Below are 26097 nucleotides of genomic sequence, written 5' to 3' on the forward strand. Positions count from 1 at the left end.
TAAATAAAACAGGACTATACACCAGGTAACCAAAGGCAGACATGAACAAAAAAGAAGAGAGAATTGAACTTATATGGACCATCATGATGAGGATCTCTGATTCTCAGGGAGGCATATTAGGATTATTCTCTGAAATAGCAAAAAACTACCACAAACTTTTAAAAAGCAGAAAAATGGCAGGCTCCACATGAGGGAGGGAGAAGGTAGCTTTGTCATGTCATGACAAATTGGTAGAATGGCCAAGGTGAGGGCTGTAACCCAAAGGAGAACATTCCATGTACTAAAGGCAATTTTTCACTTTAAGTAAAATAGTAAGGAGAGACATTTATTCATTAATCCATTATTTTATGTGGTCTCACTTGAGAAGTCCATCAGAGTTGTGCATCATTGGAATTTCAATGAAAATGCGAGTATACTAACAAGTATAATTTGAAACATATATAAGATTGCCTCTCCCATTCTCTTCACCTCCATTGACAATGGCCAAGGGGAAACTCAGTGTCCCTAACATATTCCAAATAAAGATTTCTCTGTCTTGGCTTCCGGACTACAACAGCAACACTGAAAAGGACACTCCAGAACTCTGTGTTCTGCCAGCAGAACATCCACCATTACCTCCTCCACAAAATGTATCCCCTTACCAACATTAACTCTGCTTACAAAACCTCATTAGGATGCCAAACCCTGATATCAGTGGTCATGAAAAGAAGCTGAGGGCATCCCTCTTCCCCAGACTGTAATTATGAGGTGCGGCGAGGCAACTCATCTTAGGATGAGCACTGCTTTTCATTCTTCCCTGATTTATTCTCCTGTTCAGTACTTAACCCCATATACTACAATTTACTTAATTAGTGATTTATCTGTCTCTCTTCTCTAGAATAAAAGCTCCTTGAGGGCAAGGATTTTTTTTTTCCTAATTTTTTTACATCCCTTAGGTCTGAACAGTTTCTAGCACATAGGAACTCTACACATATTTAATGAGTAAACACATAAGTGAGCACTCCACTATCCCCCCATATTATCAACTAACGTGAAGGATGGCTAAAAATAATTCACTGATTCTTCTAAGTATCATTCCTCTACATCTTGTGTGTCCCAATAATACCATATCAAAATTCTATTTTGTCTTGATTAATCTTATCTAATTGTCTGTCTACAAATAATCTCTTTTCAAACAAACTCCTTGGTGAGAGGCACCACATTTTATCTCTGTATGTCCAGGTTCTTCAATAAAGTCTGCCATATATTTCTTAAATTGATGGATGCACATATATATAAATGAGAAAAAATCATTTCTGAGTTAACAGGAAAAATCTTTTCAATTTTCAATAGTAATATAATAGATACACAATGACCTGGGGAAAAGAAGTTAAGATTACTTGTAGTGGGCTTCTCTGGTGGTGCAGTGGTTAAGCATCCGCCTGCCAATGCAGGGGACACGGGTTCAATCCCTGGTCCAGGAAGATCCCGCATGCTGCAGAGCAACTAAGCCCCAGCACCACAACTACTGAAACCCACGTGCCTAGAGCCCATTCTCCACAGCAAGAAAACCCACCGCAATGAGAAGCCCACGCACCACAAGGAAGAATAGCCCGTTTGTCACAACTAGAGGAAGACCTCGCGAGCAACAAAGACCCAACACAGCCAATAAAAACAAATTAATTAATCAAAAAAAAAGGTTACCTGTAGTTAAAGCAATCTAGTACCTTTGAAGCCTCCACTCCTTTCTCTACTTTCCCAGATCCAAAGTGGCCCAAGCCACTTCCTCCTTTTGGAACTCCTAGAACCAAAAAGAGAAAATACTACAAATTATAGATTATAAGATTTCTAGATGTTTACACTCAATACATTCATATATTTAAAACAAAATACAATAGAACATGTAGAAATGTATAACACTTAATATTAGCGTAAGCATACAAAGTATAATATGTATATGGAAAAGGAAAAGAAGATGACATTAAAAATATTGCTTTATTTTCAGGATAGTCCTTTAAAGAAATTTTCTTTCTTAGAAAGTATAAAATATAGTAAGTACAACAAATAAGGATAAAATTTTAAAACAAAAAAAATTAAAAACTTTGTTGCAGATACTGTGGTAAACTTTTTGTATCATAAATTATAGAAGTTAATATGTATAATATAAATCAACTATATTATACACAAGAAAATTATAGGATTTCTGAAAAATATTAATTAGCAGAAAACTATAAACAATGTTATTCTAAATTAGGACATACCTATAAATACATACAAGGAAGACATTATTTTATTCTGTAAATATGTATCTCCGACTAGATATATAACTTCTTTGGAAAGAGCATGAATAATCCACATTTTAGGGCTGCTATTGTCATTGTAATGGTTTAGTGCCCTGACCATAATGCAAGAGTAAACCATAAGACATACAGAATAAAGTCAGAAGTAATTTTAATATCCCTAAGATTTATGGCCCTGCCAGATGGGAATTATGTAGAAATAATTCAGAATGAAATAAGCAGTTAAAAAAAAAAAAAGACTATTTGAATCCATTCTACAAGTGAAGCAATCCACAATGGTTTGAGACTCAAGCAAGATTTGTGAAGTATCTATTAGCCAACATAAACCCAGGGGATCTAGCCTAAAAGAGCATATTATTTGGAGAGTGTGGACTTGGAGTTGATGCTTAGGAATTATAAGTGAGAGCTCTATATATCTCTTATTGTCCTGAAAAGAACCATCCAGATGTCAGTTCTCCTCCAAAATCTCTGCTTGATGTGCAATCTCAGCTAGATTGGGCATGCAACCCCCAAATTTCTTGGGAAAATAACTCTGAATTACTTGAAATGATATTAATGTTTCCTTGGTAAGCCAATACATTTCCTTGGTGGGGAGAATATTCAATTTTAAATGGATTGTAAAAATTTAAAAATAATGGGGTCACAGTTTTAATGTTCTTAGGTTAAGCTTAAGAATAATTTTTGTCTATGTATTTATATATATAAGATTATAAATATTGTTGCTTAATAGAAAATTATACATTAGAGTACCCAATAGCTTAATTTTATGATTATGAAAATATTTTAGTAAATAATAAAGTTTTGACTTTAATGAGAAAGGTTAAAAATGACGAAATTTGATACAGTATTGAACACAAAAATTATCACATTTATAAGTATAGTAAGTTTAATCTATTAGATTTATAAGGCTCACTTAAGTTCTTAGAAAGATTTTATTTGTTGGGCAGTTGAAATAGTTAAGGAGAAAACTGATTATGTTAAATTTATAAAGGCAGCTTAAAATTTTAAGAAAATTTATCATAAAGGCTGACAGACAATTGTTAATATTTGATAGAATTATTAAATAAAATGATAACATTTGTAAATATAAACTAAAAGCTAATAGATTAATAGGTTTTTAAATTTGAATATGAAAGAAATTAATTTCAAATGTTAAAGTAACTACAATTTTTTTTTCAGCAACATTATACTTTTTTCACTTAAAATACAAACTATGGAAGAACTATATTTACATTGATATGAGGGTCCTTACACCTTACATTTTAGAGTTTCTAGTCCAATGTGAAGGAAATGTTAAAGACCATGTGGGCATGTGAGCAATACTAAAGCCCGTGCTTATTTTAATAAGCAAGGCAGTGACATAAAAGGTAAATGATTTTTTTTAAGCTCTTTATTGGAATATAATTGCTTTACACTCTTGTAAAGTTTTTGAGGTACACCAAAGTCATTCAGCTGTATTTATACAAATATCCCCATATTCCCTCCCTCCTGTGACTCCCCCCCACCCTCCCTGTCTCAGCCCTCTAAGGCATCATCCATCATGGAGTTGATCTCCCTTTGTTGTACAGCAACTTCCCACTAGCTAACTATTTTACAGTTGGTAGTGTAAATATGTCTATGCTACTCTCTTGCTTCGTCCCATCTTCCCCTTCGCCCCCCACCCCCCCAACCTCGTGTCCTCCAGTCCATTCTCTGCATCTGCATCCTTATTCTTGTCTTGCCACTGGGTTTATCAGCAACATTTTTTTTTTTTTTTTTTAGATTCTGTATATATGAGTTAGCATACGGTATTTGTTTTTCTCTTTCTGGCTTACTTCACTCTGTATGACAGACTCTAGTTCAATCCACCTCATTACACATAGCTCCATTTCATTCCTTTTTATAGCTGAGTAATATTCCATTGTATATATGTGCCACATCTTCTTTATCCATTCATTTGTTGATGGGCATTTAGGTTGCTTCCACATCCTGGCTATTGTAAATAGTGCTGCAATGAACATTATGGTACATGTTTCTTTTTGGATTATGGTTTTCTCTGGGTATATGCCCAGGAGTGGGATTACTGGATCATATGGTAGATCTATTTTTAGTTTTTTAAGGAACCTCCAAATTGTTTTCCATAGTGCCTGAACCAACTTATATTCCCACCAACAGTGCAGGACAGTTCCCATTTCCCCACACCCTCTCCAACATTTATTGTCTCTAGATGTTTTGATGATGGCCATTCTCACCAGTGTGAGGTGATACCTCATTGTGGCTTTGACTTGCATTTCTCTGATGATTAGTGATGTTGAGCATCTTTTCAGGTGTTTGTTGGCCACCTGTATGTCTTCTTTGGAGAAATGTCTACTTAGGTCTTCTGCCCACTTGTGGATTGGGTTATTTGCTTTTTTGGTATGAAGCTGCATGAGTTGCTTGTATATTTTGGAGATTAATCCTTTGTCTGTTGTTTCACAGGCAATTATTTTTTCCCATTCTGAGGATTGCCTTCTTGTCTTGTTTATGGTTTCTTGTGCTGTGCAAAAGCTTTTAAGTTTCATGAGGTCCCATTTGTCTATTCTTGATTTTATTTCCATTCTTCTAAGAAGTGGGTCAAAAAGGATCTTGCTTTAATGTATGTCATAGAGTGTTCTGCCTATGTTTTCCTCTAGGAGTTTTATAGTGTCTGGCCTTACATTTAGATCTTTAATCCATTTGGAGTTTATTTTTGTGTATGGTGTTAGGAAGTGTTCTAATTTCATTCTTTTACACGTTGCTGTCCAACTTTCCCAGCACCACTTATTGAAGAGGCTGTCTTTTTTCCATTGTATATTCGTGCCTCCTTTGTCAAAGATAAGGTGCCCATATGTGCTTGGGCTTACCTCTGAGTTCTCTATTCTGTTCCATTGATCTGCCTTTCTATTTCTGTGCCAGTCCCATACTGTGTTGATCACTGTGGCCTTGTAGTATAGTTTGAAGTCAGGAAGCCTGATTCCACCAACTCCATCTTTCCTTCTCAAGATTGCTTTGGCTATTCAGGGTCCTTTGCACTTTCATACAAATCATAAGATTTCTTGTTCTGGTTCTGTGAAAAATGCCATTGGTAATTTCATAGAGATTGCATTAAATCTGTAGATTGCTTTGGGTAGTACAGTCATTTTCACAATGTTGATTCTTCCAATCCAGGAACATGGTATGTCCCTCCATCTGTTTGTGTCATCTTTGATTTCTTTCATTAGCGTCATAGTTTTCTGCATACAGGTCCTTTGTCTCCTTAGGCAGGTTCATTCCTGGATATTTTATTCTTTTTGTTGCAATGGTAAATGGGAGAGTTTCCTTATTTCCTCTTTCTGCTCTTTTGTTGTTAGTGTATAGGAATGCAAGAGATTTCTGCACATTAATTTTGTATCCTGCTACTTTACTAAATTCATCAATTAGTGCTGGCAGTTTTATGGCAGAGTCTTTAGGGTTTTCTATGTATAATATCATGTCACCTGCAAAGAGTGACAGTTTTACTTCTTCTTTTCTGATTTGGTTTCCTTTTATTTCATTTTCTTCTCTGATTGCTGTGGCTAAAACTTCCAAAACTATGTTGAATAGTAATGGTGAGAGTGGGCACCCTTGTCTTGTTCCTGTTCTTAGAGGGAATGTTTTCAGTTTTTCACCATTTAGAATGATGTTGGCTTTTGGTTTCTCATATATGGCTTTTATTATATTGAGGTAATTTCCTTCTATGCCCATTTTCTGGGCAGTTTTTATCATTAATGGATGTTGAATGTTGTCAAAAGTGTTTTTCAAATCTATGGGGATTATCATATGGTTTTTATCCTTCAATTTGTTGATATGATGTATCACGTTGACTGATTTGTGTATATTGAACAATTCTTGCATCCCAGGGATAAACCCCACTTGATCATGGTGTATGATTTTTTTAATGTGCTGTTGGAGTCTGTTAGCTAGTATTTTGTTGAGGATTTTTGCATCTATATTCATCAGTGATATTGGCCTGTAATGTTCTTTTTTTGTGACATCTTTGCCTGGTTTTGGTATCAGGGTGATGGTGGCCTCATGGAGTGAGTTTGGGAGTGTTCCTCCTTCTGCTATATTTTGGAAGAGTTTGAGGAGGCTAGGTATTAGCTCTTCTTGAAATGTTTGATAGAATTCCCCTGTGAAGCCATCTGGCCCAGGGCTTTTGTTTGTTAGGAGATTTTTAATCACAGCCTCAATTTCCATACTTGTGATTGTTCTGTTCATATTTTCTTTTTCTTCCTGGTTCAGTCTTGGAAGATTGTATTTTTCTAAGAATTTATCCATTTCTTCTAGGTTATCCAATTTATTGGCATATAGTTGCTTGTAGCAGTCTCTCATGATCTTTTGTATTTCTGTGGTGTCTGTTGTTATTTCTCCTTTTTCATTTCTAATTCTGTTGATTTGCATCTTCTCCCTTTTTTTCCTGATGAGTCTGGCTAATGGTTTATCAATTTTGTTTATCTTCTCAAAGAACCATCTTTTTGTTTCATTGACCTTTGCTATACAATTTTTATTTTCTGTTCACCCTCAAGCACCAAAAAAAAAAAGACCAAAACAAAACAAAAACCTACCAATGGCAATAATAAATATGAGATTTGGCAAACTTTGTAATATGTTCTAATTATAGTCTTAAGGTGCTTATAAATTTTTGTCATTCTGAGAACCAGATTCTTTACTAGCAATTAATCAAGTTCTAACCAGTCAAATTACCTGTCTCTTGCAACTTTTAACTTGAAGGAGAATTGAACCTATAATCCAAAATCTGTGATGAAAACTATATATGCTTTCCTATACATACTTTTTACAGCAGAACTGAAAGAAAAATAAATATTAAAAATACAGGGAATTCCCTAGTGGTCCAGTGATTTGGACTCTAGGACTCAGCACTTTCACTGCATTGACCCAGGTTCCATCCTTGGTTATTGGGGAACTAAGATCCTACCGGCCATACTATGTGACGAAAAATTAAAAAATAAAGTAAAAATAAAATTATTACTGAGCTGCATTCTAGGGGAGGAGCAGTATTACCAGGGTAAATAGTTGTTCATTAAGAAAACACCTAGTTGTTCATTAGTGACGTCAGCAAGATAGCTGAGTAAGAAGTCCCTCTCTTGTATCCCATTCTCAACATCACTCAACATCATAAGTCATGTAGGAAATACAAATCAAAACCACAATGAGATATCACCTCAATCAAAAAGACAAGAGACAAGTGTTGATGAAGACATATTTAAGGGAAAACTTGTGAACCTTCAGTTAGAATATAATCTGGTAAACCACTTGGAAAACTGTATGAAATGTTCTCAAAAAAATTAAAAATATAATTACCATGTATACCAGCAATCTCAATTCTGGGTATATATCAAAGGAAATGAAATCATTGTCTCAAAGAGATATCTGCATCCTCATGTTCATTGCAGTATTATTCACAATAAATAAGACATAGAGACAATCTTAGTTCCCATCAACAGATGAATGAAAAAGAAGAGGTGGTATACATATACAATAGAATATTATTTAGTTATAAAAAGAAGGAAATCCTACCATTTGCAACAACATGGATATACCTTAAGTGTATTATGCTAAGTGAAATAAGTCAAGGAAAGAAAGAAAGATACTGAATGATCTCATTAATATGTGATTTTTTTTTTTATTTTTAAAGCTAAACTTATAGAAACAGAGAGTAGAATGGTGGTTTTCTGGGGCTGGAGTGTGAAGGAAATGGAGAGATATTGGTCAAATGGTGGACATTTCCAGTGATAAGTTCTGGGGATCTAATATATATCATGGTGCCTATAATTAATAATTCTGTATTATATATGTGAAAGTTGATAAAAGAGTAGATCTTAAATGTTCTCACTGCCAAAAAAATAGTAGTTATGTGATGTGATGGATGAATTAACTAACCTTTTGTGGTAATCATTTCTCAATTTATACATACATCACACTGTACCTTGAACCCACACTATGTTATTATGTCAATTATATCTCAATAAAGTTTGGTGGGAGGGGGAGAAAAAAACCTAGATAGATTGCTGCTTAGTTATACAAAATGATTATTATTCTGTCTTGTCTCCTACAAAGTGTGGAAGGGATTAGTAGCAGCAGAAATTCAATAAATTATTGTAAATGGCAAATATCAGACATTTGGAAGATTAGGGGAAAAAAGGATAGAGGGAGGAAAGATCAAAGCCCATGGCCTGGGGCATGGCTGTGAGGAAAGTTGCTGTGAAAATTTACCCATGACAGGGTTGGACAAGAGGCTGTGGCAGGTATGGCCAAAAAGCCAAAGGATTGAGTTGCTTGATAATTCTTTTTTTTTTTTTTAAGCATCACTTCAAGTGATTTTTATTTATTATTTTTATTATTTCTTTATTTATGTTTATTTATTTATTGGCTGCCTTGGGTCTTCATTGCTGCACATGGGCTTTTCTCTAGTTTTGGTGGGAAGGGGCTACTCTTTGTTGCAGTGTGTGGGCTTCTCTTGCTGTGGAGCATGGGCTCTAGGTGCACGGGCTTCAATAGTTGTGGCACATGGGCTCAATAGTTGTGGCTCGCAGGCTCTAGAGCACAGGCTCTGTTGTTGTAGGGCACAGGCTTAGTTGCTCCACAGCATATGGATCTTCCTGGACCAGGGATCGAACCTGTGTGCCCTGCATTGGTATGCAGATTCTTAACCACTGCACCACCAGAGAAGTCCCAAGTTGCTTGATAATTCAATTTTAAGTTATGACCTGTTCACCTTATTCAAATTAGTCTAGAAGGAAAGGAGAGATTGTCTATGCTTAGGGATATAAAAGCAGAGAGAAGAAAACAACCAAAGAATGTAAAATTGAGAATTCAGTGGAAAAAGAAATTAGATCATGATATCACAAGATATTGCAATTCATGCAAGATATTGCAATTCATGCAAGACTTGTAGCTAGACTTTCCACAAGAAGAAGAGTGGGAATTCAAGGCAGTTTGTATTTAAAGCCCAGAAGGACAACAGATAATCAGAAGATTTAATGACATTCATGTGATAAACACACAAATTACTTTTACCTGTAATAAAATGTAAAGGATACATAGTGGACCCTTCCTCCTCACCAAAGAATTGATGAGAATGCTTACTGAGTGCATCCAAGAGAATATCTGTACTGGCTCACACTGTAATCTCTCAACCTGGTCTTGGCCCTTGATAAATTCTCTGCTGATAGCCTATGAAATTTGGTGTGGTCAGATACCTGTCTCGAAAAATTGCCAAGAAAGCACTTTTGCTCACTCTCTCAAGCTATATTCCCTGTGTATATATCCATAGTTCTCCCCTTTATTTGGCAATAGGTTTGTAGTCTCTTCTCTAGGTAACTCTTAGCTCTGCTTGTTTCCTTAATGTCAGTGTTACCTGTAACTTTGGATACAAACACTCCTCTGTTAGAAAGCCTTCATCAAAGTGCTACACCTTGCTTTCTTTCACCCCACTGAAAGACAGGGGTAAAGGCCTCATTTCCATGTTTCAAGAGCATATCTTCTTTGTGTTACTTGTGGCTCCTTCTCTTTGCCTTCTCCTCAGATATCTACTGATTAAAACATGTAATAGAGCACTGTAAATTTTTGCTTACATCATATTTGTAACTATAACTATAAACTCAGGGCAGAACTGGTCAGACTGAGGGATTGAATCCTCAAAAATACATAAACGTATTTGTCATGAATCATCAGAATCACAATTTTTATAAATAGAGAATGGAACCAAGTGGGACCCTATGGGGCCTTCCCAGAACAAGACTTCCCCCATATCCTCTGCTTTAGCTCCTCTGTGAAGTAACTAGATAACAGTATTTGATGCATATTTCCTGTGTTGTTTTACAGACATCAAAACCCCCCACCAAATGAATGATGTTAATTACTTGATGACCACGAGCACATAGTTCCCAGGCCTCCTGGAGTTTAAGGACTGATAATGTTAACCCCTGTGAAAATGCATTGTTCCCTCACCATCAGCCAATCAGAGAATTGTGCATGAACTGATCACATACCCTGCGACCCTCCTCCCTTACCTGGCTTTTAAAATGCTTTGTTGAGAACTTCCTAGGTGGTGCAGTGGTTAAGAATCTGCCAGCCAGTGCAGGGGACACGGGTTCGATCCCTGGTCCAGGAAGATCCCACGTGCTGCGGAGCCACAACTATCGAGCCTGCACTTTAGAGCCTGTAAGCCACAACTATTGAGCCTGTGTGCCACAACTACTGCAGCACACACGTCTATAGCACATGTTCTGAAAGGAGAAGCCACAGCAATGAGGAGCCCGCACACCACAACGAAGAGTAGTCCCCACTCACCGCAACTAGACAAAGTCCATGTGCAGCAACAAAGAGCCAATAAATTAATTAATTAAAAAAAAAAAGGCTTTGCTGAAACCCTTCAGCAAGCTCGGGGTTTTTTAGAGCATGAGCTATCTGTTTCCTTGCATGGCCTTGCAGTAAACATTTCTCTACTCCAAACTCTGATGTTTTGGATTGTTTGGCCTCACTGTGGATTGCGCACATGAACTTGCGCTAACAAAAACGTTTTTAAATGCCCTCCATTCAGAAGCTTCTAGCTAGAAAGGAGCAGGTTTCAGGAGTCAGTCATTCTTAGGCCATGGCAAGTTTTCTAACCTTAACTCCTCCTGTCAAGTGGCCCTAGCTCATGATAAGGTAATTAGCATTCATCTTCCAACTGAAATGCTTTGGAGGAAAATGTGAGGCACATCGACAGGGTTTCTTATTAAAAATTGAGGCAAAAAGGGAGGATGTCATTAAAGTAAAAACTCCTACAGAATTGTATGGGGCTAGCAACTAACCCTTTAATTTAAAAAAAATCTTAATTGTGAGTAAGAGTAATCATTAATTGGTATCTTGCTCCTTTTGTATAAGAAGTTCAAATAGCTGTGGCAAGAGGTGGAGATGACCTTGTAGGTTGAGCTGTTCTTGAGAAGGAATCACAGATGGAGGGAGAGCCCCTCCCCCTTCCTCATTCTCATCGAACATAAAACCAACAGTATTTCTCTGGTGGAATAAAGCCTCTTGTTTAATTAGAGTAACAGCCTTCTTACAAGCATACACTCTACTCCCCTTTCTGGAAGAACTTGCTTAAGCTATTTCAAATAATTTAACAAATCATTTGTTGATTTAAATCAATTTAAGAGAGCATGTTTTTCTAAAGAATGAGCTTAAACCTGCATGAGAAATATTGTCTTGCAAAAAGAACCTAAATAATGGGAATATATTTCTCCCTCAGTTACTGACTCTAATCAAAGCAAATTCCTATATCCGAGACTCACAGTTATATGATGATTAAAATACCTGTGGATGCTAATTTATTATTAGCATTGGGCTTTTCATGTCCCAATAAGAGAAAGATTCCACATATCCTTTTCTCCCACCTAAAAAAAATATGAGAGTGAATGAAATGATGTTCATATCTTTGGCTCTTCATCTACCTTGCCTTATTTCCAGTTCCCATTCTTAAGAGATTTCATAAGTATTATATAATCTTCATTTTGTTCTAGGACAAGCAAAAAAATATACATGTATATCTACTATATGCCAGACAAAATCCTAAGCACTTTTACATACATTGTTTTTTTTAATTATTTTAACTTCTCGGCAAGACTTTTTTTACAGGTTATGAAACTAATGCTTAATTAAATTAAATTACTTGCCTAGTAACTTTAAATAGAATATAACCTATAAAAATATTGAATCACATTGTTGTACATCTGAAAGTAATATAAAATTGTAAATCAGCTATACTTCAATTAAAAAAAAATTATTTGCCAAAGGTCAAGTGACTAACACAGGACTGAATTAGGATCTAGAACTTAATCTCTCCTTGGAGAGCTTGATAGATTATTGAATTGGGATTTTCTTGAGGATAGAAACAGGATGATTTTTTTTTGTTTTGTTTTGTTTTTATTTTTTTTATTTTTTGGGGGGTACACCAGGTTCAATCAACTGTTTTTATACACATATCCCCGTATTCCCTCCCTTCCTTGACTCCCCCCCCGAGTCCCCCCCACCCTCCCCGCCCCAGTCCTCTAAGGCATCTTCCATCCTCGAGTTGGACTCCCTTTGTTATACAACAACTTCCCACTTACTATTTTACAGTTGGTAGTATATATATGTCTGTGCTACTCTCTCACTTCGTCTCAGTTTCCCCTTCACCCCCCGCCCCCTCCCATACCTCGAGTTCTCCAGTCCATTCTCTGTATCTGCATCCTTGTTCTTGTCACTGAGTTCATCAGTACCATTTTTAGATTCCGTATATGTGAGTTAGCATACAATATTTGTCCTTCTCTTTCTGACTTACTTCACTATGTATGACAGACTGTAGTTCTAGCCACCTCATTACATATAGCTCCATCTCATCCCTTTTTATAGCTGAGTAATATTCCATTGTGTATATATGCCACATCTTCTTTATCCATTCATTTGTTGATGGGCATTTAGGTTGCTTCCATGTCCTGGCTATTGTAAAGAGTGCTGCAATAAACATTATGGTACAAGTTTCTTTTGGGATTATGGTTTTCTTTGGGTATATGCCCAGGAGTGGGATTACTGGATCATATGGTAGATCTATTTTTAGTTTTTGAAGGAACCTCCAAATTGTTTTCCATAGTGGCTGTACCAACGTACAGTCCCACCAACAGTGCAGGAGAGTTCCCTTTTCTCCACACCCTCTCCAACATTTGTGGTTTCCGGACTTTGTGATAATGGCCATTCTGATTGGTGTGAGGTGATACCTCATTGTGGCTTTGACTTGCATTTCTCTGATGATGAGTGATGTTGAGCATCTTTTCATGTGTTTGTTGGCCATCTGTATGTCTTCTTTGGAGAAATGTCTATTTAGGTCTTCTGCCCATTTGTGGATTGGGTTATTTGCTTTTTTGGTATGAAGCTGCATGAGCTGCTTGTATATTTTGGAGGTTAACCCTTTGTCCGTTGTTTCATAGGCAATTATTTTTTCCCATTCTGAGGGTTGCCTTTTAGTCTTGTTTATGGTTTCTTTTGCTGTGCAAAAGCTTTTAAGTTTCATGAGGTCCCATTTGTTTATTCTTGATTTTATTTCCATGATTCTAGGAGGTGGGTCAAAAAGGATGTTGCTTTGATGTATGTCAAAGAGTGTTCTGCCTATGAGAAACAGGATGATGTTTTTAATGTACATTAAAGTACACAGAAAGTAATCAGTTAATGGTTGTGCAATAAATCCCAAGTCATTACTTCTTTTGTTCCCCTTACCCACCTCCTCTTGTCCCTAATCCGTCTTCTGCTACCAGTAGCAATCCTTGTAGAATGAGAGTTATAGCATTTAGCATGAAGATTTGTGCAAGTACTAAGTAGTGTATTTCAAGAAATACTAGATTAAACTTGGAACAGTTAAATCTATGATGACTCAATATATCACTTAAGTTCATCATGGGAAGTGACAAGTGACAATTGAGAGCATACAATTGAGGGGTAAGTCCGATACAGTGACAGTAGAGTTTAGTAACAATTTACCCTGATGAGATCTTTATCCCCTGTCCTCATTTACATTGACTACTTATCAATTAACACTGACTACCAAATGCTAATGGAGTCGAATCCTGAAGATGCCTGTCATTGGGATTAGGTACTACTAAAAGAATGACATTATATAAACACTTGCAAATAGCATTACTAGAGCTGAAGTATCATCATTATTGCTAGATATTATTTTCCACTTTATTTTCCTCTCTTTAAAAGAAGGGATAACTAAATTATTCCATGGAATAAGCAGAAACAAATCCAATTACAACTAAACAAGGCAATGCACAAAAATTTAGGTATTCTTCCACCCTTGTATTGCCTATATAGATGTGTGTGGTTTCTTTTAGTTAAATTGAAAGCACAGGGCCAGCCTACTTGATGCCAAATTATTGAGCTTTCCACAACAGCTTTTGGCAGCAACTTTTAAGAATTCACATTGGGAAATTTATAATTCACTCTAGCTGCATATATTTGCTGTATATTTTTTCTCTCACAGTATTATTTTGGATCTGACAGTGAGGGAAAGGATTGAAGAGGGTTCCCGAATTTACATTTTGGTGAGAATATTTTGCATCTTTCTAAACTTCATGTTAAGTGGATGAAGAGTTTAAGAACTTAGTAACTTAGTTATGAATATTATATAATCTGTAGATATTACTGCCACAGAAAATGAATCATTTTTCACTAAAAGGCAGTAAGTAAACTTTTTGGAATACTTTCACTTTCTTAACAAAAGAATGTGCACTTCACAGAGCCCTCGGACCACACTGATTACACCTAGACAATAAGGTTTCCCCACCCTTGGGTGATACCACTAGCGTTTTTGCTTAGTACAAAGGAGAAAATTGACTGCATCTTTTCCAAGGCAATTGGCAATAGGGCTATAGTTACCTTTTATTTCTTTTCATTTTCAAAATAGCCAGAACCAAAGGAACAGCCTGACCAGTTAACCTGCCTGCACAATTACATGGCAGTGGTGATCACATGTCTTTGGGGCTGGCTCTGCCTCCCCAGCTCCATTCAGCAAAGGTACCATCTTGTAATGGAAATGACACTTAGACAACTGCAGTCATTATAAGACAAATGCAGTTATCAGGAATTGGAAACACTTTGTTGTCAGCTTCCTGGCTCAGCATGTTCCCAGGCTTATGATTATCTCACAGCTGCAAACCTTGGAGTATGCTGTTCTTTAGCTAATGCTCAGCTAGATTTCTCCTCTGGAGTACCAAAAACTGGATGCCGGGTAAATTTCTCCTTTACTGTCAGCTCAGTCTATCCAAACGAAAGAAGAAAAAAATGGAAATGTCATCACATTAATTGACATGATTTTGTAAAGTATCCCCCCTCCACACATACATGCACACCATATCTGACAGTGATAGCCAACATTATTGAAAATCTACTAAAATGTCCAACATTACTTTATGTTACTTCATTTATTCCCCATCCAAATTTTTAGAAAGTGCATTATTATAGCAACCTTTCAAGTAAAGAAATGGATAATTTGACAGATTAAAAAACTTAGGTAACCTACTCTGCTAATAAATAGCAAAATTTGGGGACTGAAAAGGCATGTTTATTTCACATTTTTTAACTTTTTATTTTATATTGGAGTATAGTTGATTAACAACATTATGATAGTTTCAGGTGTACAGCAAAATGATTCAGTTATATGTATACATTTATCTATTATTTTTCAAATTCTTTTCCCATTTAAGTTGTTACATAATATTGAGTAGAGTTCCCTGTGCTATACAGTATGTACCTGTTGCATATCTTTATGGTGCTTTCTACTTGATGTCTATTTATTTCATTCACTGGTTAAAGAAAAAAAAACACCTCTTTTTTATAAAAAGATTAATCAGCAATAATTAATTGAATGGCCTCTATGTGCCAGGCTCTATTTTAGGTACTGAACTTATAGATCCTCCCATCATGGAACTTAAATTCTAGTGGAAAGAGAAAAAATATACAAAAATGATGAGTAAATGTTGATCCACCATGGGTTAGATAAATGACAGGGAAAAGAAAAAAATCACAGTAGAAGGACTGAGAATACTGAAATGTTGATGGAGGTGAAGGTGTGGAGGGTTGCTTGTTCACTTGGAGTGACAAGAAAGATTTTCATTAAGAAGGTGATACCTGATGAAAGGACTAACAGAGGTGAGAGAGAATCAGCCAGGCAGATAACTGGAAGAGCATCATTATAAGTAAAGGGATGTGCAAGCAGTGAATGTAAAGATCCTGGGGAAGAAGTATCCCTGGAGTGTGTTACTTGGCATATGGGAAAGAGAAACAAAAAGAAAATAACATCAAGGAGGTGATGAGAGAATGAGTGATGGAAAGGTACAGATATATGTGGTTTTAAAGGCCATTGGAAATGCATTGCCTTTAATTCTTTTGTCTTTTTTTTTTAATTGGCATATAATTGCTTTACACTCTTGTACCAGATTTTGAGGTACACCAAAGTCAATCAGCTGCATTTATACACATATCCTCATATCCCCTCCCTCCCGCGACTAACCCCAACCCTTCCCGTCCCAGCCCTCTAAGGCATCACCTATCATAGAGTTGATCTCCCTTTGTTATACAGCAACTTCCCACTGGCTATCTATTTTACAGTTGATAGTGTATATATGTTTATGCTACTATCTCACTTCATCCCAGCTTCCCCCTCACCCCCCCGCCCCCCTCAACCTCGTGTCCTCCAGTCCATTCTCTGCATCTGCATCCATTGCCTTCAATTTTAAGTGAGGCATTAAAGTCACTCCAGGGTCCTAAGACTAGGAATGACTCAACATTGCAACAATATCATTCTAGTTGCTGTGTTAAGAGTAGAATGTAAAGGCGTAACCAAGGTAGCACAAAGAACAATTAGAGGCTAATAGCAATACTGATCTGGTTAAGAGATGAAATTGGCTTATTGATTAGGCGTACAATGGTGACATAGGGATAGTGAGCAGTGGTGAGATTCTAGGTCTTTGAAGGTAGAACCCACGGATTTCCTAGTTAATTGAATGAAGAGAAAGAATAAAGAGAATTATTGAGAGGCTCATGATTTTTGACCTGAGAAACTGTAAGTTTATAATTACTGTTCATTGAGATGGAGAAAATTTTTGGATGAGCAAATATGGGGGGAAATATCAGAAGTTTGAACAATGAATATTCAGATGTTTAAAATTAGAATTGTAAGTTTGGCTTGCCTATTAAATACCCAAGTGGAGATATTAAGTGGTTCAATAAATGAGTCCAGAGTTTAGAGGTCTGAAATGGAAACATAATATTTAAAATAATCAGCATAGATATGATATTTACAATTTTTGAGAATGTATGAATTTTTTTTATAACATTTATTTTCAGGGAGCAAATCATAATACATTTGCTTTACTGGGAAAAGCAATTTTCCTGTTACACAGGGAAAATAGAGTATTTTAAAGGGAAATGAATATGACAACCAAATGGACTCAGCTGAAAGAGGCAAATTTGTTTCTTATTTACTTGTTTTCTTTGTTGAAGTATAGTTGATTTACAATGTGTTAATTTTTGCTGTACAGCAAAGCGATTCAATTATACATATACATATAAGAAAATGTATGAGCTTTCTATGGATATAAGTGTAAATAGAAAAAATAAGAGTTCCAAGAACCAAACCTGATGTAGTCCAATATTTAGGGAATGGAGACTAGGGAAAGAATGAGCAAAAGATTATGAGAAGTACCAGCCAAAAGGTAGATGGAAAACCAGCATCTGCATTTTCCTAGAAATCGAACAAAAAGAAAACCTTTAAGAATGAGGGAAGATTACCTCTGCCAAACACCAGTGATAGATCAAGTAGTAAGACATCTGGAAATTTACTATTTTATTTAGCAATATGAGTATCATCTTGAAGACAGGGTCTTCATGGAGACAAAAAAAAAATTATGGGATTGGATTTAGGAAAAATGCAAGGAAAGAAACTGAGACTGTAAGACCAGGCAGCTCTTCTGAGGAATTTTGCTCTAAAGGAAAAGAGATAAAAGGGGTCGTAGCTGACATGGGGCCATTATAAGGATGATAAAGATGGTCACTAGTAGACATCACCTGAAAACATTTTTACTTTCTCAACACAGCAAAGAAATAATAGGATCAAAGTAAAAAGCCATCATCAGTTCACTCAGTTAATACCTATGGAATGCCTTCCTGTGTTATGTACTGTTCTAAGGTGTTGGGGATACAGTAATATACCCTCATAAAGGTCTTTGTTTACAAAAGTTAAAAGTTCTATGCAGAAAATTAAAGCAGTGTTTGTATGAAAAGAAGAGTGACCATTGGCTACTGGAGACTGTATGTTCAAAAATGCAGTTTGGTGGATCCCTAGATCTGCCTTCAGGTCTGATAATTCTCTAGAAGGACTCACTGAACTCAGAAAAGCCATTAACTTTATGACTACAGTTTATTACATAAAGGACACAGACTAAAATCAGCAAAGGGAAGATTCACATAGGGCAGAGTCCAGAAGATAATAGGTACAGATTTATAGCTGTATTCTCCCAGTGGAGTCATGCAGATAGCACTTACTTCTACCAGCAATGATGTGTGGCAATATTCATAAAGCATTCCCAATCAGGGAAGCCTACTCACGTCTTGGTGTCCAGGGTTTTATTGGTGGTCTGTCAGATAAGCATGACTGACTCCTTGCATGTCTAGCTTTAGTTGCTCAGTCTTCAGCCCCCATAGAGGTCAAACTGATAGCACTGGGACCAAGGACCCCATCATAAATAACATCATCAGAATAAAGTGATGTTGCCTAAGACCCCAAGTAAAGACACACTTATGAGGCAGAATATTCTAATGGCTTAAATGTAGCCTTGCAGGAGCAGGTCAAGGGTCAGACTTTTCTTTGGAAAATGTTCTCTCGCACTGTAATGTAGAATGTTAATGTTTTCATACACATATTCATATCTCAAATACCTATTATAATCTGAGAATCTGGTATTCTTTTACTTAACTCTCTTAGTTACCTTCCAGAAGCTCAACTAGAATATCTGAATAGTTTAGCAGTTTAATCTGATTCTTCTATTCCTTTGAGTAAAATACTGGTTTACATTATTTGATCTCAAGAAGGCTCTGGGCTGAATCACTGTGTCCAAACTGGTAAACAAATTATTTTTAATTACTGAGCAGCTTGAAATAATTTAACAATTTTCTTTCAGAAGATGAAAAAGATGGAATATATTTTGTGACAACTAAAACCTAATATTATATCAGAAAATCTGAGAACAAAAATAATCGTTAACAGACATGAGAATATTGAATTTCAAACCCATGGTTTCTCAAAATAGAAATATTTCAAGTTGCAAAAAATAAGGGGTTTTAAAAAAACAAATATCCACTATGCCCCCAAAAGAGATGACTAAAATGCACAAAATAAACAACTTACAAGATTTAATCCATAACTATTGTCACAATGTTTTAGAGAACTCCTAAAAATACCTCACCATAGCAACCCACACATGTTTTCCTGCATAGATTCTAAAGCCTTGGGGTTGGCCATATTACTTTTATCAATAACCATAAAATGAAATATGGTGGTTCCATAATTCACAGATGTGCTATTCCAGCCTTGAGACACAACATCTATTTTAAACTTTGCTTACAAGCAATGCTCAGAGGTCAAAATATGAAGGGGAGAGAGATACTTCTGATTATTTAATCTGAAAAAAATTGTGGTGTTCAAAGAGGAAATTATTCATTATAGTTTTGGAATCTATCAATTTGGAGGAAGGAAAGAGTTGGAGGACAAAGATTGGATTTAGGTATGTTACCTGGAGCTGAGCTATATTTTCAAAAGTCCTTCATTAGTGCAGCATTTTCTTTCTTTCTAAAAACCGTCTTTGATCAGATCTATAACTGATACATGAATTTAGTATTTACTATTTGCTAGATAATGCTAAATATATATTTAAATATCATCTAGTTGGTTTTTCAAAAAAAAGAAAAAGAGAGGCCTATAATGATGGCACTATGATGCTCATTGTACAGTGAAATAAATGAGGATTAGAAAGATTAGGTACCTTGCCTAAAAATATAGAGATATTAAGGAGCAGGTTCAACCTAGATCCATCTCACAATACCCTTTGAAATTGTGAAGATGATTCTTCAGGAGTAGAGATCCAAAGGGTCAGATTAGTAAGTCATCTATGAATCCACAGAATAAACACTTAATATAACTGTGCTTTAAAAAACAGTCATTGAGCTAAAATAAACGTGTATGGGGCATTAGCGGTTGCTGGGGTAGAAAAAAAATGTATATAAGTTTAAGGAACACACAGTCTTGTCAAGAAGAAAAGATTCTCAGATCAGTGACTATAATCCACTTTGACTGGTGGTGTAGACAAGAAAAAGCTGTGGAACCTGGAAGAGAGCACTGTGTTCTACTTGGGGCCTAAAAAGCATAATATGAGAATTGTGCTTAACATATGAATTCTCCAAGGAGGTCAACTATGGAGGGATATTCCTGGAAAAAATGACAAGCATAAAGGAAAGCATGACGTCTTGTTAAAGAAGGAGGAATTTACCGATTTGACTGTAGCATGACATGTACAAGGGGATTTAACTCGAGGATGGAAGATGCCTTAGAGGACTGGGACGGTGGTGGGGGGGGGACTCGAGGGAGGGTGGGGGGGAGTCAAGGGAGGGAGGGAATACGGGGATATGTGTATAAAAACAGATGATTGAACTTGGTGTACCCCCAAAAAAATAATAAATAAATAAATAAATAAGAAATCTGTAGTGTATTGCATAGTCAAAGGATACCATTGAGAGGGAATGTTTGGATATCTGTGTATAAGAATTTTTAAAATGCTTGCTTTTATGCCTCAAGGAGCAGGACAATTTCTCTCTGGAGTAGATGGCTTTTATTTAGAAAAATACTTTGATAGGTCACTCTGAATGTGAAAGATTTAGGATGCTCCTCTCTCCTGCCTCCCTTCACTGAGACATAGTTTGGAAAGAGGCAGTATAACAAAACGATATGTAAGCTGGACAGCACAATAAATTTATAGGAATATTGGTGTACAGAAAAAGAAGTGAGAGAAGAAAAAGTGCTATGCAAAATTGCAATTAGTGAGCATAGAGGGAAAAAAAATCACCATTAAGAAAATTTTGAGCATTGAGAATATTTGAAATATTCTTAATAATGACAAAAATCTAACATTCAGTCTTCTGGTACTCCATTGTAATTTTTCCAATTACCTCAAACTTTGGTAAAAATTTACATCTATGCTTTGTGTAAGTGTGCTTGGGAAAAAAGCATTGAAAAGGGATTGCATTCCATATCACAATGACATATGTCAGAGAAGAAAACAATTGGGGGAGGAAAAACACTTGAATTCTAAATGAGTGCCTCAGGTATACAAAATAAAGTGATAGAAGAAACGATGAAACTGAAACTTACACACAGGTTTGCAGATATCCTGTGGAAAGATGTTGGTTACCCACTGCACCTAGGGTAGGGAATTTTAAGAAAATTTCATTTAAATACCACAGAATATTGATAAACAGACATTGATAAATGATACCTAGTTAAGTGGGCCTTACAAGATCCTATGTAAATGATGATAGTGATTTGGATTAAGGTGTTAGTGGTGGAGATGAAGAATATTGGATGGGAACACGGTAATGTTTGCAAGTAAAATCAATAGGACTTGGCAATTATTTGGAACTTTTTTATTTATTTATTTTCTGAGCAATGGAATAGATGATTATACCATTTACTGCGATAGAGAAAAGTAGAGAGAAATAAGTCAGTGGAATTAAAATAAGAGCTATGTTTGGCTCTGTTGAATCTGAAATATACATTAAATAACTAAATGGAAATGTTGCAACCACTTTGTTTATAATCAACTAAGTAAATAGTATATATGAAGAGCAGTGGAGGACATTAGATAGAGCCCTCGTGTGCTACAGCATTTAGAGGTCTAACAAAAGAGAAGTAAGGGAAAGAACCTAAAATGAAACAACCAGTAAGGTGGGAAAAGAATAAGTTAAGTATGGTGTGAATGAAAGAAAACAAGAGTGTTTCAAGAAGATGGGCAAGTTATTTTTGCCAAATGCTGCTGAGAATTTGGCTGAGATAAGATCAGAGAAGTAAATCTTTGAATTGAATGTTTGGAAGTCACTGGTTAATGCTGATGAGTATTTTTAGTGGCATGGTGTGGATGGAGTGGTCTGAGTATAGTATGGGGAGTGAGGAAGTGAAACCAATTGCTACTATAGCCAACTCTTCTGAAATGTACAGTGAAATTCCAGAAAAAATGTTGGATAGTAGTTTCAGAAGGAATATTACATAATGCAAGCATTGTTTAATGTGAGAGATTATAGGGAGTGTTTGCATGTTCCTAGGACATGTCCAGAGTGGAGAGATAAATTATAGTGAGTATATAACTATAGGAACTGAGACTACAAAAAAAAGTTATGATGGCATCCTCCAATTGCCTCTTAAAGGCCTACTTACCACTGTAACATCTGCTCTTCCCAGACACTGAAGTTCTCAGGTCCTAAAAATTTGCAATTGACTCGATAATATCTTGATTGAGAAATCAGCCCTTTTGCTTTTGTTTTCTTTTTTAAATAAACTTCTTATTTTAGGATAGTTTCAAATTTCTAAAAAAGTTACAAAGATGATACAGAGTACCTGACCCATATTTTCCCTTTTATTAATGTCTTACACTAGTATGGAACATTTTTCCCAGTTAATGAACAAATATTGATACATTATTATTAATTAAAGCCTAGGCTTTCTTCAGGTTTGCTTGACTTTTACCCAATGTCATTTTTACATTCCAGGAGGCTCATGTATCCTTAGGCTTCTCTTGGCTGTTACAGTATCTCAGAATTTCCTCGTTTTTGATTACCTCATAGGTTTCAGGATTACTGGTCAGATGTTTTCTAGAATGTCCCTCAATTGTTATTTTTCCGATGCTTTTCTCATGATTCGACTGGGTTTATGTTTTTAGAAGGACCCAGAGATAAAGTGCCAATCTTATCATAACATATCAAGAGACCATTCTATCTATATGACTTATTACTCTTGATGTTAAGCTTGATCGCATGGCTGAGGTAGTGTTTGGCAAGATTCTCCCGTATGTCTCCCTCTTGCCCTGTTTCATACTGTAAGGAAGGCATTATGCACAGTACACACTGAAGGAGTGGGGAGTAGTGTACCACCTCCTCAAATCAGAGTATCTACATACATCATTTGGAATTCTTCTTCAAGAGATTAATTCCCATCCCGTTTACTTATTTTATTTTATTTTATTTGCTTACTTACTTCAGTATAGATTCATGAATATTTATTTTATACTTGAAATTCAATACAAAACCATTTATTTTGTTGCTCAAATTGTTCCCACTGGGAGCTCTTTCAGTTGGCACCTGTCTCTTTGACATACCACTGTCATGTAGTGTTTGTTTATGAGCAGTTTCATACTTTCTGGCACTGCAAAATGCACTAGGCACATCTTATAGATTTCCTGCTCCAATCCCATAGTCAGTGATTTCTCAAGGAGTCCTGGTTTCTTATATTGGAAATGGTACAAGAAACCAAGATATAGGCACTAGATATGCTCATTCCTACTAGAGTGTTTTCTCCTAGACCCTCTCAGCTGATGGAACAGGGAAATAAATATATGTGTGTATATTAACCTGTGTATATACACATAGCTATATATTTTTTTAATTTTCAAGTTCCTCTTGTTCATTGTGGGTATGTAGTGAAGATATTGACTCTTCTATATAACCTGTTTCGTGTGACCTTCCTACACTCACTTATTAGTTCCAGGAATTTTTTTTGTGTGGATTCTTGAGATTTTCTACATAGACAATACAGACAGTTTCATGTTTAATTTCTTTCTAATTTATATATCTTTTATTTCCTTATACTGTACTAGCTAGGACTTTCAGTATGATGTTGAATAGGAATGAGGAGAGAAAACATTCTTGCCTTGTTTCACCTGACTAGAAGTTTATCAATTTTATTGAGCTTTTCAAAGAACAAGGTTTCAGTTTTGTTGATTTGCTCTAATGTTTTCCTGCTTTCAATTTCATCAATTTCTGCTACAATTTTTTATTATTTATTTTCTCCTGTTTGCCTCAAATATAAATTGATCTTTTTTCTCTGGTTTTCTAGGTGTGTAAACAGAGATTATTAATTTTAGATATTTTCTCATTCTGAAATCTCCCTTATCTGACATTCACACAGCTCCATAGTTTTTCTTTCTCCATTCCTTTATTTTTAAACATATATAGATATTTCTATTTCTACTCATGCATAAATATCACCTGTGTATATATATATAACACACTTATAAACATACACATATATGTGTATGTATGTGTGTACATATAGTTAATATTGTTATCTAAATATATCACATCATTTATTACATACACTTCAAAGCTTTAATTTTTTTAATTAATTAATTTATTTATTTATTTATTGGCTGTGTTGGGTCTTCATTGCTGCACACAGGCTTTCTCTAGTTGTGGTGAGTGGGGGCTACTCTTTGTTGCGGTGCCTAGGCTCCTCATTGTGGTAGCTTCTCTAGTTGCAGAGCACAGGCTCTAGGTGCATGGGCTTCAGTAGTTGTGGCACACCAGCTCAATAGTTGTGGCACACAGGCTTAGTTGCTCCTCAGCATGTGGGATATTCCTGGAGCAGGGAATTGAACCCTTGTCCCCTGCATTGGCAGACGGATTCTTAACCACTGCACTACCTAGGAAGCCCCAAAGCTTTAATTTTTTCCTTCAAAGTTCTATGACATAATGGCAACATGTACATAAATGGTGTTAAAAGGAGGATTCTCTCCTTTTTCTATACATACCTGGTATTTAAATAAGTTTGATCTATTTTTAAGCATCATGATTTCCTTAAAAATAAAATAAAAATTTCTAGGAGAGATCATATTACAATATAAAAAAAGGCTTGGATCCTTCAGGAAGATGGCAGAGTAGAAGGATATGAGCTCACTCCCTTCTTACGAAAGCATCAAAATTGCAATTAACTGCTGAACCACCATCAATAAAAAAATGCCGGAACCTACAAAAAAGGATACCCTACAACCAAAGATAAAGAGGAGGCCACAGCAGGACAGAGGAAAGGCACAGTGGTGTTAAACTCAAATCCCATACCTGCCGGGTGGGTGACCCACAAGCTGGAAAACAATTATACCACAGAAGTTATCCCACGGGAGTGAAGGTTCTGAGCCCCACGTCAGGTTTCCCAACCTTGGGGTCCAGCAACAAGAGGAGGAGTCCCCAGAGAATCTACCTTTGAAGGCTGGTGGGTTTGCAGGAATTCCACAGGACTGAGGGAAACAGAGACTCCACTCTTGGAAGGTGCACATAAAGTCTTGTGTGCACCAGGACCCAAGGGAGAAAAGAAGTGTCCCCTAAAGAGACTGGGCCAGACCTACCTGCCAGTATTGAAGGGTCTCTAGTGGAGGAGGGGGGTGGCTGGGGGTCACTGCAGGGACAATGACACTGGCAACAGCAGTTCTGGGAAGTACCCATTGGCGTGAGCCCTCTCAGAAGCAGCCCTTAGCCCCAACATAAAGCCTGTAGGCTCCAGTGCTGGGTCACCTGAGGCCAAATACCAACAGGGTGGGAACGCAGCCCCACTCATCAGCAGACAAATGGATTAAAATTTTACTAAGCATGGCCCTGCCCACAGAGGGACAAGACCCATGTCAACCCACCACCAGTCCCTCCCATCAGGAAGCTTGCACAAGCCTCTTAGATAGCCTCATTCACCAGAGGGCAGACAGCAGAATCAAGAAGAGCTACAGTCCCGTAGCCTGCAGAATGGAATCCACAATCACAGATAATTGGACAAAATGAAATGACAAAGGTATATGCCCCAGATGAAGGAACAAGATAAAACCCCAGAAAAACAATTAAGAGAAGTGGAGATAGGCAACCTTCCAGAAAAAGAATTCAGAATAATGATAATGAAGATGACCCAGGATCTTGGATCTTGGAAAAAGGATGGAAGCAAGGATCGAGAAGATGCAAGAAATGTTTAACAAAGACCTAGAAGAACTAAAGAATTAAAAAAAAAAAAAAGGCTTAAAATAAATGAGAAAGTTTTACATAAGTAATATTTATTTTCCTAAACATGCTTTTCACAAATCAAATATACGACATAAGGTAATAAAAACCTTTAAATGGAAAATCTTCAAATTAATTTTGTTATGATATATCATGTCTTTGATATGGGAAGTCAACTTCAGCTTCTGAATGA

Source organism: Hippopotamus amphibius, chromosome 9 (assembly GCF_030028045.1).
Source record: "Hippopotamus amphibius kiboko isolate mHipAmp2 chromosome 9, mHipAmp2.hap2, whole genome shotgun sequence".
In the NCBI taxonomy this organism is placed as follows: Eukaryota; Metazoa; Chordata; class Mammalia; order Artiodactyla; family Hippopotamidae; genus Hippopotamus; species Hippopotamus amphibius.